The sequence below is a fragment of the Theropithecus gelada genome, chromosome 3 (assembly GCF_003255815.1).
Source record: "Theropithecus gelada isolate Dixy chromosome 3, Tgel_1.0, whole genome shotgun sequence".
In the NCBI taxonomy this organism is placed as follows: Eukaryota; Metazoa; Chordata; class Mammalia; order Primates; family Cercopithecidae; genus Theropithecus; species Theropithecus gelada.
Window position 1 is genome coordinate 60,044,348 of NC_037670.1, and position 11,577 is coordinate 60,055,924.

At 45.2% G+C, this 11,577-nt stretch overlaps 1 pseudogene; it reads right to left on the minus strand.

Moving 5' to 3' along the window:
• Window positions 1-8,665: 8,665 nt before the first annotated feature.
• LOC112621623 overlaps window positions 8,666-11,577 on the minus strand; it is a 52,122-nt pseudogene continuing 49,210 nt past the window's right edge.

Consider the following 11,577-nt stretch of genomic DNA (forward strand, 5'->3'; position numbering starts at 1 on the left):
GATCAAATTCACACACAACAATGTTAACTTTAAATGCTAATAAGCTAAACGCCCCAATTAAAATACACAAAATGGCAAACTGGATAAAGACTCAAGACCCATCAGTATGCTGTATTCAAGAGAGCCATCTCACGTGCAAACACAGACAGGCTAAAAATAAAGAGATAGAGGAAACTTTACCAAGCAAATGGAAAATAGAAAAAAAAACAGTGGCTGCAATCCTAGTTTCTGACAAAACAGACTACAAACCAACAGAGATCAAAAAAGACAAAGAAGGGCATTATATAATCATGAAGGGTTCATTTCAACAGGAAGGGCTAACTATCCTAAGTATATTTATACCAAATACAGGAACACCCAGATTCATAAACAAATTCTTAGAGACCTGTAAAGAGACATAGACTCACACACACAATAATAGTGGGAGATTTTAACAACTCACTGTCAAAGAATTAGACAGATCATTGAGACAGAAAATTAACAAAGATATTCAGGACTTGAATTCAGCTCTGGATCAAGTGGACCTGATAGATAACTGCAGAACTTTCCACCTAACAAGAGAATATACATTATTCTCATTTCCACATGGCATTTACTCTAAAATTGATCACATAATTGGAAGCATAACACTTTTCAGCAAATTCAAGAGGTATTACACTACCTGACTTCAAACTATAATACAAGGCTACAATAACCAAAATAGCCTGGTACAAAAACAGACACACAGACCAATGGAACAGAATAGATAACTGAGCAATAAGACCATGCATCTACAACCATCTGATCTTTGACAAACCTGACAAAAATAAGCAATGAGAAAAGGATTTCCTATGAATAAATGGTACTGGGAAAACCAGCTAGCTATATGCAGAAAATTGAAACTAGACTACTTTCTTACACCTTATATAAAAATTAACTCAAGATGGAATAAAGACTTAAATGTAAAACCCAAAACTATAAAAACCCTATAAAATATCTGGGCAATACCATTCAGGACATAGGCACAGATGAAGACTTCATGATGAAAATGTCAAAAGCAATTGCAACAAAAGCAAAAATTAACAAGTGGAATCTGATTAAACTAAAGAGCTTCTCCACAGCAAAAGAAATTATCATCAGAGTGATCAGACAACCTACAGAATGGGAGAAAATATTTGCAATTTATCCATCTGACAAATGTTTAATGTCAAAACTCTATAAGGAACATAAACAAATTTATAAGAAAAAAACAAATAACCCCATTAAAAAGTGGGCAAAGGACATGAACAGACACTTATCAAGATGTGTCCAAGAAACATGAAGAAAAGCTCAACATCACTGATCATTAGAGAAATGCAAATCAAAACCACAACAACATTCCATCTCTCACTAGTCAGAATGGAGATTATTAAAAAGTCAAGAAATAATATATGAATGCTTTTACATTGTTGGTGGGAATGTAAATTATTTCAACTATTGTGAAAGACAGTGTAGCAATTCCTCAAAGATCAAGAACTAGAAATACCATTTGACCCAGCAATCCCATTACTGGATATAAACCCAAAGGAATATAAATATTTCTATTATAAAGATAAAAGCACATATATGTTCATTGTAGCACTATACACAGTAGCAAAGACATGGAATGAACCTAGGTGCCCATCAATGGTGGACTGGATAAAGAAATTGTGGTACATATATTCCCTGGAATACTATGCAGCCAAAACAAGGAATGAGATCATGTCCTTTGCAGTGAGATGGATGGAGCTGGAAGCCATTATCTTCACCAAAGTAACGCAGGAGTAAAAAACCAAACACCACATGTTCTCACTTATAAGTGGTAGCTGAACAGTGAGAACACAAAAACACAGGGAGGTGAACATCACACACTGAGTCCTGTCAGGGGGCAGGGGAAAGAAGAGCATCAAGAAAAATAGCAAATACATGCTTAGCTTAATACCTGGCTGATGGGTTGATTGGTACAGCAAACTACTGTCACAGGTCCCCACTTCACCAGCTGGAAACCACTGTGGCAGTGGCGCCTTCTGCCTGAGTATTGCTTATGCCTCCTGGGTCCATTCCACCTACTTGGCCTGACAGGCTGTGCTTGGCTTGAACTACTGGCCCAGATCTCACCCCTGCCAAGGATAAGCCATGTGCGGAGTAGTGAGGGGTGTGTGAGTAACTGAGCATGGGGTGTCGCCACTGCACAAAGCCAGGCACGCTGGCTGCCGCAGTGGGGCAGGCAGTTCCAGATGCTGGCACACAGGCTAGCTCCATGTAAGGCTGCAGGTGGACCAGATGTACTGCACGTAGCATCTGCTGTGGGCACCCACATCTGGACGAGGAGAATGCAGTGGCTCCCAGAGACTTGGAGACATCAGGAACTGTAAAACCCCAAAGAGAATGCAAAAGCCCTGGCTCAGGGAGCCTCTAGGTCTGGGCTCTTGAAAGGGCTGCAACTCTTCTCTCCTTGTCGCCCACAATGTGGCAAGTGTTGAGGGCATGTTTCAGCCCTGTTCTGTTACAGCTCCTTTAGTCCTGCCCTTTGGTTGGTCCTGAGTTCTTGTCCCACATCCAGGAAGAATGAGGTACACAGACAACTGAAGGGTGAACATGGCAGAGAAGAGCTTCACTGAGCAGCATAATTATGAGGAGACCTGCAGCGGTTTGCTTCCTTCTGCAGGCAGGTGGTCTCAAAGTTTCTGCAGCCCTCAGCAAAGAGGAGACCCAGGGTAGGTAAATCCTATTTGCAGGCAGGTCAGTCTGTCATCTCTACAACCCCCAGCAGAGAGGAAACCCAGAGTGGGTAGCTCCTATCTGCAAGCAGGTTGTCCTGTTGTCTACAGGATTCTGGCTCAGTCCAGATTTTTATGGGCTTCAGAGGGGATCAAGTGCATGCTGATTGGTCCATGGGTGGCCACAGGTGAGCCCAGAAAAAAACACCGTAAGTTCTCACTTCAGTCTGCAGAACTGACAGCCCAGCCTCCAGGCTGCCTACAGGCCATTCCTGCCTTAAAGGTTTGGGCTTCACTGGTTACCTGCCTCTTTTCACCCAGGACCCTGTTTGCCTTCTGCCGCCATCAAGCTGCTGTCCATGGCGCCCAGGCTCTTGGTGCTGAGAGGTGCCTTCAGGCTCACGCCAAGCTGACCTCAGCCCCACCTCAGTCTCCCTCCTATGCTTGTCAATGCCCAAAGTCCGGAGGGGGACAGAGGGAGCAGGGGTCTGTCATGTCAGCACTGTCCCGAGAGTGTACACGCCTGGCCAGATCATGACGGTACCTGTGCTAGGCCTCAACTTTGCTCCAAAATCAGACTAGGCACCGGAGCAGGGAGAGGTCAGGCAGCAGGAGCGGGCACTTCTGAGCCTGTGGGACAGGAGGACTTCCCGGGTCTCCAAGAGTGCAGAGATTCCCGGTTGCAGCCACAGCTAGACAGCTGCTGCTGCATCTGGGAGGCTGGGTCTCCCAACTTACCAATTCAGAAAGGGGATCAGCTGCCACCTGTTCTCTGCTCCCTCTGGCTCCATGGAGAACATAGCCCATGGCACGCATCCTCCACTGCAGCCAGCATCATGACAGTGGCTACTCCAGCTAGGCCACCACTGCCATGACTACCATGGCACATGTTTACCTATGTAACAAACCTGTACATCCTGCAGAGACCCTTCTGCTGTTAAAGCTTAAAACTTACATTTGTTTTATCTGAGTTCCTTCCTCAGGAAATGACCTTCAGGCCTCTCCTAAAAAGTATCAAAGAACTGAAACCAGATCACCACACCAGATGCCAGAGCCCTCACTCACCATGGTTGCTTGCTTGCCCCTCCAGAGTTTCTATTTCCTTACACGTTGTTACATTTCTTGCCTGATACACAAACCTCTAGCTTTAGTTGGTCAAGGAGATGAATTTGAGACTTGAACTCCCATCTCCTTGGCTGCAGCACCCAATTAAAGCCTTCTTCCTTGGCAATACTCAACTTCTCAGTGATTAGCTTTCTGTGTGGCAGGCAGCAGGACCTAGACAGAACCTCCTGAGTTTTGATAACATGATTAAGGTGTCCCTTTAAATCATGTATCTTACATCATTTCATCAATTTTTCAGGCAGCTTCCTCCGTTTCAACACTGGCTCATTGTTGAAACTCCCAGATAACAAATAATCAAGGCATGCAGATTTCATTAAAAAACATATACATTTTTATAATAGCGATCTAGACATATTTTTATTAGAAATTTGTACCACTGTGTGCTTGTGGTAAATAAACACTAACTGTTTTGGAAAGCTCATAGAGTTGTTAGGTGTATGTTCTGAGTTTTTAACACATAGCATGACATTACAGGCAGTATCAGAGCATTTTTTGAAATGACCTCTCATCCCCTACTAAAATGTTCATAAAGGATAATGTACAAATTGAAAACAGACAAATGATTACAAAGTGAAAACAACATGTGATTATCGTCTTAGTAGAGAAATAAAACATACCAGCTCTTCTGCAGATTTACAGTGATGATCATTACCCTGGCCCTCCACAATGTGAGCATCATTCTGAGTCCTATCACATGAATAATTGTTCTTTTATATTTCTACATAAATAAAATCATACACCATGTACTCATTTCTGTCCACTTTATTTTGCTTAATATTATGTTTGTACCTTTCATTTGTGGCATTTCATATAGCAATAATCCGTTCCTTTTAAATACTGTATACAATTTTGTTGAATGAATATGCCACGGCTTATTTAAATATTTTATTGGTGATGGCTTTTAGATTATCTTCACTTGGGACTATTAGAACTAAAGGAGCTATGAGTATTTCTGTATGTATCTCTTGAAATACACATATATGGTGTTGTTTTTAAAAAAATGTAGACAAATAAGTGAAATTGCTGTGTTATAGTCAACTTTGATTAATAATGCCAAATGATTTTTCTCAGTGATTTTATATCAATTTATACAGTCACCAGCAATATATGGGCTTTCAGTTGCTTCCTATTATTGGCCTATTTGGTACTGTCAATCATTTTGACATTTTGATGCATATAAAGTGACATTAAGTTATGGTTTTCATTTGTATTTTTAAGAGTTTTAGTAAGCATGAGGATACTGGGCATTGACCATTTGTATGTTATTTTTGCAAAGTTTCTGTTCACATTTCTTGCTCATTTCTAAACTCTGAATGTAATTTTTTGTTAGTTTCATGTTCACCATTTTTTTAAGTCCATAATTTTCCTTTTCACTCTCTAGAAAATGAAGTTTGATTAACAGAAGTTTCTAATTTTAATGTAATCTTATTTATTACTCCTTTTCTTTATAGTTGGTGGGTTATTTTGTTATGCTTAACTCTGTTTAAAAACTCCTTAATACAATTAATGATGGTATGCTCCAATATTATCTTTCTTATTGTTTTACTTTTCACATTTGGATTACTAATTCAGGTTTTTTTTGTTTCTTTGTTTTTGTTTTTTGAGATGGAGTCTCCCTCTGCCACCCAGACTGGAGTGCAGTGGCCCGATCTCTGCTCACTGAAAGCCCCACCCTCCCGGGTTCACGCCATTCTCCTGCCTCAGCCTCCCGTGTAGCTGGGGCTACAGGCGCCTGCCACCATGCTCGGCTAATTTTTTTTTTTGTATTTTTAGTAGAGACACGGTTTCACCATGTTAGCCAGGGAGGTCTCAATCTCCTGACCTCCTGATCCGCCCCTCTGGGCCTCCCAAAGTGCTGGGATTACAGGCTTGAGCCACCGCACCTGGCCACTAATTCAGGTTTAATTAATTTTTGTGTTCAATATTATGTAAGGGATCTACTGTCATTTTTTTTTTTTTAATTTTTCTGTATTGAGAGGTGACAATGTACTAGCACTCTCAGTGCCTCCTTGGCCTCTGCATCCACTCTGGTGGTGCTTGAGGAGCCCTTCAGCCTGCCACAGCACTGTGGGAGCCCCTCTCTGGGCTGGCTGAGGCTGGAGTTACCTCCCTCTGCTTGCCGGGAGGTGTGGAGCGAGAGGCGCAGGCGGAACCGGGACTCCGGGTGGCTCTCGCCGGCCGATGCCAGTTCCAGTGCGAGTTCCCACAGGCACGGGCATGGGCTTGGGCTTGGTGGGCCACACACAGGGCGGCTGCCTGGCACCACCTGCCCAGGGCAGTAAGGGGCTTAGCACCCAGGCAAGCAGCTGCAGAGGTTGCGCCAGGTTCCCCAGCAGTGCTGGCCCACTGGCACTGCACTCAAATTCTAGCGGGGTTTAGCTGCCTCCCCACAGGCAGGGCTTGGGACCACAGCCCGCCATCTCTGAGCTCCCCTGCTGTGGTGGGCTCCTGTGCGTCCTGAGCCTCCCAGAGGGGCGCCGCCCTCTGTTCCATGATGCCCAGTCTCATCTACAGCCCAAGGGCTGAGGAGTGCAGGCTCGGCTGGGAACTGGTGGGCAGCTCCGCCTGCCAGCCCCGGGCAGGATCCACTAGGTGAAGCCAACATCCTGTACCTGATGAGGACTTGGAGAGCTTTTATATCTAGCCAGAGGATTGTATGTGCACCAATCAGCACTCTGTATCTAGCTAACCTAGTGGGGACTTGGAGAACTTTTCCCTCTAGCACTCTGTATGTAGCTCAAGGATTATAAATGCACCAATCAGCACTCTGTGTCCAGCTCAGGGTTTGTAAATACACCAATCAGCACTCTGTGTCTAGCTCAAGGTTTGTGAATACACCAATTGGTACTCTGTATCTAGTTAACCTGGTGGAGACTTGAAGGACTAGCACTCTGTGACTCTGTGTCTAGTTCAAGGATTGCAAATGCACTGATCAGCACTCTGTGTCTAGCTCAGGGTTTGTAAATACACCAATCAGTACTCTGTGTCTAGCTCAAGATTTGTAAATACAGCAATTGGTACTCTGTATCTAGTTAACTCTGTATCTAGCTAGCTAGCACTCTGTGACTCTGTCTAGCTCAAGGATTGTAAATACACCAATCAGCACTCTCTCAAAATGGACCAATCAGCTCTCTGTAAAATGGACCAATCAGCTCTCTGTAAAATAGACCAGTCAGCAGGATGTAGGTGGGGTCAGATAAGGGAAAAAAGCAGGCTGTCCTAGCCAACAGTGGCAACACGCTTGGGTCCCCTTCCACACTGTGGAACGGTTGTTCTTTTGCTCTGTGCAATAAATCTTGCTGCTGCTCACTCTTTGGGTCCATGCTGCCTTTAAGGGCTGTAACACTCACCATGAAGGTCTGCAGCTTCACTCCGCAAGGCAGCAAGACCACAAACTCACCAGGAAGAATGAACAACTCCAGACCTGCTGCTTTTAAGAGCTGTAACACTGACCGATTTTAAAATCTATCTGGAAATCGAAAGGACTAAGAATAGTTAAGACATGCATGAAGAATAAAGACAGAAGATTTAATCACTTGATAGTAAAACTTATTTTAAGCGATGATAATTTACTGTGCTGTTGATTCAAAAATAAACCAATAAAATCAAAGAAAGTGCAGAAATAAACGCCTCCATGTAAGTACTCTATTTAGGACAAACGTGAAAGTGTGGACCAGTGGTAACCAATGTTCTTTTCAATAAATTATGATGAATTTTGGCAAAACAGAATTACACTGAGTGACTTTAGGAGCTCAAAGAGAAAGGCCCAGGCTGCTGAAGATGCCCCCGGCTCCCGCGGGCCCTTCTTGGACCTGGTTTCTAAGTTGAGGGAGGCTGAGGAGACATGGAGCATGCTGCCGGCCAAATGTGACCAGCACCACAGCATCCTGGTGGAGATGGAGGGGATGCTCAGAGACCTGCAGAAGAGCCTGGAGGAGAAGGAGCAGGTGTCCAGGGCCAAAGTAGGCGCCACAGAGGAGGTACTCGAGAAGTCACCTGTCAGTGAAACATCTCAAAGATCTCCTAGAGAAGGTAAAAGGAGAACTTGAAAGTTCAGACCAGGTGAGGCAGCACACGTCGTGCATTTGGATGCAGAGCTGGAGAAGCACATGGCAACCCCCAACGCTGTGCCAGAAGGTCTGTAGCTTCACTCCCGAAGGCAGTAAGACCACAAACCCACCGGGAAGAATGAACAACTCCAGACGTGCTGCCTCTAAGAACTGTAACACTGACCACGAAGGTCTGTGGCTTCACTCCTGACAGCGAGACCATGAACCCCCTAGAAGGAAGAAGTTCCAGACACATCTGAACGTCTGAAGGAACAAACTCCAAACACACCATCCTTAAGAACTGTAACACTCACCGCGACTGTCTGTGGCTTCATTTTTGAAGTCAGCGAGACCAAGAACCCACCAATTCTGGACACAGTATTCCTACCTTCTGCTCCCCCTACTCCCCTGCCACCACTGTCACCAACGTTGGTTTTAATGGCATCAACACTCAGGAGGTCGCAGGTCAGTTCTGGTTTGCAATGTCTAGGGGTGAGTGGCTGTGGCCTCCAGTCAGTCCCGCAGACTTCCAGAACTCGCTTCCCGGTCCTGCCCACCTCCCACTCCGCTCCACTGTAAAAAGACAAAATGATTGCATCAACAGACAGACCCCAGAGCTCCTGGCCTCCCACACACCCTGCAGGGACTGTCAGAGTCAACCAGGGCTTTGGTGTCACTCAGCGGTGGCCTTGGGCTGTGCCCAAGATCGTGTTTATCAAATGTGACACAGGTTTGTTTACAAATGGGGGATCAGGAAGGTCTACTTCTCTGACTTCAAGACACTCTCAAGTCTCTAATTAATTCTTTCGGAGCTACGGAAAGTTGGGCCTGGATAACACTGTAGGTTGGTTGGCTGATATGTAAGAAATGTGTACGGCATTTTGGTAAGTCCGACAGTAACTTCTTTTTCCACAGAGGAGACTCAGACAGAGTGCCCTCCTTTGAGCTGCTGCTGTCCTCTGTCTTTTCCAGCTGTTCCTACAGCTTCTTTACTGTGTCCTTCCCTCTTGCCAGCTGGTCATCCCTTGCCAGCTGGGTCATCTTCAGAAGCTCCTGCAGCTTGGTGGCGGTACGGCCCAGGTCAGTCGTTAACTACTTCCCTTTTTATAATCTCTCCTTCAGCTGCACGGCCTCCTCCATTTCTGAAGACTCCAGGTGGCAGGCTGTGCGGAGCTTTTCCAACTCTTCTTGTAACCAACACACTGAGGCCTGAGCAGCCTCAAACTCGACCGTGAGCTTCTGCCGCTGCATCTCCTTGTCCTCCGGGTTGGCTTCTGTCTGCTCCAGCTGCATCTTTAGCTGAACGGGGTCGTGCTCGGCTAGGAGGTTTGGGGGTAAGTCTGGGGAGGAAGCTGGGGTCCCTGCTAGGTCACCAGCCCCCACGTGGCTCTTAATTTCACTCAACTGCTGCCTGAGCAGGACGAGCACATCCTTCTGTTTCTGGGCTTAGTTCTCGGCTGCATCCCGCTGAGATTGAGATTCTAGTAGAAGTTGCCTCAACCCCACCACTTCCATGGCATAGTTCTGGCACAGAGCTGGGGGCTTCCATGTACTTCTCCAGCTCTGCCTCCAAATGCGACCTGTGCTGCCTCACCTGGTCTGAACTTTCAAGTTCTCCTTTTAGCTTCTCTACAGTATCTTTGAGATGTTTCACTGACAGGTGACTTCTCGAATACCTCCTCTGTGGTGCCTACTTTGGCCCTGGACACCTGGTCCTTCTCCTCCAGGCTCTTCTGCAGGTCTCTGAGCATCCCCTCCATCTCCACCAGGATGCCGTGGTGCTGGTCACATTTGGCCTGCAGCGTGCTCGGTGCCTCCTCAGCCTCCCTCAACTTAGAAACCAGGTCCAAGGAGGGCCCGCGGGAGCCGGGGGCATCTTCAGCAGCCTGGGCCTTTCTCTTTGAGCTCCTACAGTCACTCAGTGTAATTCTGTTGTGTGAAAATCCACCATAATTTATTGAAAAGAACATTGGTTACACTGGTCCACACTTTCACGTTTGTCCTAAATAGAGTACTTATATGGAGGCATTTATTTCTGGACTTTCTTTGATTTTATTGGTTTATTTTTGAATCAACAGCACAGTAAATTATCATCGCTTAAAATAAGTTTTACTATCAAGTGATTAAATCTTCTGTCTTTATTCTTCATGCATGTCTTAACTATTCTTAGTCCTTTTGATTTCCAGATAGATTTTAGAATCGGTTTCCAGTGTCCACACATACAAAGAGAATCCTGGACTTTTCATAGAATGACATTGTGTGTACAAATCAATTTTGGGAGAACAAACATCTTTATAAGCAGCAGTTTTAGGTTTACAACAAAATTTAGACAAGTTGCAGAAATTGCCCATATACCTCCTGACCCCATATATGCACACTTTCCCCATTGTCAACATCCTCCACCAGAGTGGTACATTCATCACAACTGATGTGAATCAACACCGACACATCATTATCATGCAGCGTTCATGGTTATGTAGGTTTCACTCTTGTAGTCATTCTGTACATTTGGACAAACTTATAAGGTCATATATCCACCATTAAAGTATTGTACAGAGCAGCTTCACTGCCCTGAAACTTTTCTGTGCTCCACTTACTCATCTCTCCCTTTCCTTGACCACTGGCAAGCACTGATTGTTTTACTGTCTCCATAGTTTCCCTTTTCCAGAATGTCATATAGTTGGAATTTTAAAGTAAGTATCTTTTTCAGATTGGCTTAACTTAATAGCATGGATCTGAGTTTCCCCCATTTCTTTTCATGGCTTGATAGCTTACTTATTTTAAAATCCGAGGAACATTTTATCATTTGAATGTACCGCAGTTTATTTATCCATTTGTCTACTGAAGGACGTCTTGATTGCTTCCAGCATTTGGCAATTATGAGTAAAGCTGCTGTAAACATCTTGTGTAGGTTTATGTGTAGATAAATGTTTGCAGCTCCTTTGGGTAGATACCAAGGAGTGTGATTGCTGAATTGCATGATGAGAATATGTTTAGTGTGAAGTAAAATGAACACCCTGGCTGTAGTGAGTGATCACAGGGTCACTCACTGTGTCCAATGAGTTAATTTTTTCCATTATTCCCAGGAGAGCAGCTCCAGAGGAATATCCTATTTGCACCTCTGAGCTAAGATGGTTCCTGTAACCCTGTGTCTGGAGCTGAAATAACATGGCAGAAAACTCCTCCCACTAGCCTCCTGAAAGGCTTCCAACAGACTTCTGGTTTGGGGTTGGAAAATACCAAACCAATCAGGACTGAATGAATTTGAGTTACTCATTTGCATATACAGACCTGACTGAGAGCTGGAGCAGGAACTTTCCCTCTTTAAGGCAGACACCCGGCTGGCGTGGTGGCTCAGGCCTGTAATCCCAGCACTTTGGGAGGCGGAGGCGGGCGGATCACGAGGTCAGGAGATCAAGACTCTCCTGGCTAACACAGTGAAACCCCGTCTCTACTATATTTTGGGAGGCCGAGACGGGCGGATCACGAGGTCAGGAGATCGAGACCATCCTGGCTAACACAGTGAAACCCCGTCTCTACTAAAAAATACAAAAAAAATAGCCGGGCGAGGTGGCGGGCGCCTGTAGTCCCAGCTACTCGGGAGGCTGAGGCAGGAGAATGGCGTAAACCTGGGAGGCGGAGCTTGCAGTGAGCTGAGATCCGGCCACTGCACTCCAGCCTGGGCG